The 3,061-nt window shown below is 43.9% G+C and overlaps 1 pseudogene across 1 annotated transcript; it reads left to right on the plus strand.

Moving 5' to 3' along the window:
• Nucleotides 1-1,668: 1,668 nt before the first annotated feature.
• On the plus strand, nucleotides 1,669-2,140 carry LOC311518707 (small ribosomal subunit protein uS11 pseudogene; annotated as a pseudogene). The gene has a single exon. The product of its transcript is annotated as a small ribosomal subunit protein uS11 pseudogene (transcript).
• The last annotated feature ends 921 nt before the right edge of the window (nucleotides 2,141-3,061 follow it).

Consider the following 3,061-nt stretch of genomic DNA (forward strand, 5'->3'; position numbering starts at 1 on the left):
TTGGCAAATGAATCAAAGCTCCCTCCTGTTGTTATTTTTAAAAGAAAAGCCTTGCCTAAAAGCATGAAATTTCCTGCTGGTGTCATCGTACGTACACACGAAAAGGGATGGATGGATGAAAGTTGAATGGCTGGGAAAAGTGTGGAATAAGAGACCAGGAGCACTTTTCAAGAAACCTGCTATGCTCATCTGGGACATGTTCAGGGCACACAAGACAGATGAGGTGAAAAATGTGGCCAAAAATATGAAAACTACTTTGGCTGTAATACCTAGAGGCTTAACTTCAGTTCTACAAGCGCTTGATGTCTGCCTGATCAAACCCTTTAAAGACAGGCTACACAAAATGTGGTCTGAATGGATGTGCTCAGGCATGGTGAAGTTGACAAAAGGCAGGAATCTTATGAAGCCCGAAATCAATCTGGTCGCCCAGTGGATCAAGGACACATGGATGTCCATTCCCTCGGAAATGATAAAAAAATCTTTCAGGAAATGCTGTATCAGCAATGCACTCGACGGGTCAGAAGATGACGGCACAACAAAGGCTGATGATGAGAAGGAATCTGAGTCTGAAGACGACACTGCTGACATCTACAATGACAATGCACGTGCAGCTGTGACTGAAGCCGAGTTTAATGAACTATTTGGTGAATCAGAGACTGATTCAGACTTCGAAGGATTTTAAGACTTTTTAAAGTCTCATTTTGTTCTAAGTTACTTGTTTTAAATATCCATTTACTGATTTTACATAGTAACTGTAATTTTGAAGGTGAATACATATTTGTTCAGTTATGATTCTAACAACAACAGGTTTTTCGTTAGATTACATTAAAATAACTCTAGCAAAACTTTTGAGTGTTTCTTGTGGAAATTGGTGCACCACTTCCCGCAGCTCCCATTGGCTGGGAACGGCAAACCGCGGCCACTAGAAGCTGAGGGGCTCTGTGCCTGGGAACACTCCAGGTAAACAAAACATCTAGGCCCGCTAGCGGCTTACCCTAATGGGCCAGGAGCCAAAGTTTGCCAACCCCTGAAATATAGGGTCGGCTTATGAAAGGGTCATATAGTTTTTGCTATTTTTACCTAACCATCTTGGGCGGTCGGCTTATAAACGAATGGGCTAATGAATGAATATATATGGGTAAGTCTTTTACAGCCCCACCTAGGGAGCTTCAGCTCATGCTTTCAGTTCTGGAGGTTCCCAGTTCAATCCCTGGTGTGTCAGCCAAGATTGCAGCCATCCCACGTGCTCCCCCTGTGCACTGGGGAGCCCCAGAAGTCATTCTGCAGCTCTGAGACAGAGTCCTCTCTGGGGAATGTGGGTTCCACCCCACCCACAAAGCAGGATTGTGCCTGAATGCCACTATCAAGTCCTAAATGATTTAGTAACTCATTAGTATCCCCCAAGGACTCATATCTGGCTATGGAGGCAGTGCAGACCAGAAGGCTGAGTCCTAGTTAATTACCTTTCTAGCTAATGTGTCTGCTTTTGTAGGCAGCACTTACAGCTGAATTGCATATTTTTTGGCTTCACTATTTTTACATGGGAAATGTTTGAATAAGCTTAGTACACGAGCAAGCTGCCTGGAAACATCTTCCTTTGGTAGGAAACAGAATGAGAGGTTCATGAGGCAGTTAGTCGAACCTCCTAACATGAGAAGATGCACAAAAATGGCACCATGTAAGGGTAAGGAGAAGAAGGAAGAGCAGGTCACCATCTTAGGACCGCAGGCTGCCAAAGGGGAAAACGTGTTTGGTGACTGCCATATCTTTGCTTCCTTCAATGACACTTTTGTCCACGTAACTGATCTCTGTGGCAAGGAACCCATCTGCCGAGTGACTGGTGGTATGAAGGCGAAGGCCGACAGAGACGAGCCTTTGCCCTATGCTGCTATGTTGGCAGCCCAGGATGTTGCCCAGTAGCGCAAGGAGCTGGGCATCACTGCCCTTCACATCAAGCTGCAAGCTATATGTGGAAATAGGACCAAGACTCCTGGACCTGGTGCCCAGTCAGCCCTCAGAGCTCTCGCTCGTTCTGGAATGAAGATTGGGCGCATTGAGGGTGTCACCCCCATCCCCTCTGACAGCACTCGCAGAAAGGGTGATCGCCTGGGTCATCGTCTGTAAACAGTGGCTGGCTTTTGTTTCACCATTAAATCTCTCAAAGAAAACAAACAAACAAACAAAAACCCCCAGAAAACACTACATTGTAAACCCCACTGAAGAAAATTACACTGAATTTCCCCTTAGATGTGTTACCAGGGTTTTTAGTCTGCTCTTGTCATCTAAGGGGGAGATTGTAAAATTGCTCTTGGTTTTATTGTTTCCATTACCATAAAGTAACTTATTATCCAACTACAGGGGAATTATCATGTTGTTTTGGCCATGAGGATATGGAGTTAAAAAAAGCGTTAAAGTTCCAGTTAACTGGTAGTCACTTTAGAAAATTGTCGCCATTATGTCTCCTTTCGTAGTCTAAGGGTCTTGGGTTTCCTTGCCCTAACCCTACTTGCCAGTTGTGGGGTTTTTGCTACTGATCCTACGGTTATTAGTAGCGAGAGAATCATCTTTTACCCAAAAGGTAAAACAAAATTAAGAAATGACAATACTGACCGCTAATATAGCCACATGCTACCAAACAGTCACAAACCCTGTGTTGTGTGTGATACTATATCATTTCCTTCACTTTGTCCCATAATTATAATGATAGTTATAGATTTTAAAGGCCAGAAGGGACCACTGTGATAATCTCTAAGCTGATCTCGTTAATGCAGGCCATAGAATTTCAGTATTCTTTAGAGACAGAGATTGTGATAATCAGGCTCCTGCTGGGTTTAGATTGGAATCAGCTGATCATTTTGGTCACATAGGACTCCCCAGCATCCTTTGTTTTGAATGATCACAAGCTTCAACTTCCTTTCACACTACTGATGGTTGGTTTGTTGCCAACTACTGTGGTCTGACGATTGCAGGAGCAGCTCGCGTAGCTCTAATAGAAATGAGAAAGAACTAAATAGAGGAACTCTACACTAGTAAGAAGCACCTCCCAAACCCCACCGTGTTG

Source organism: Lepidochelys olivacea (assembly GCF_965140295.1).
Source record: "Lepidochelys olivacea isolate rLepOli2 genome assembly, chromosome: 3".
Lineage (NCBI taxonomy): Eukaryota > Metazoa > Chordata > Testudines > Cheloniidae > Lepidochelys > Lepidochelys olivacea.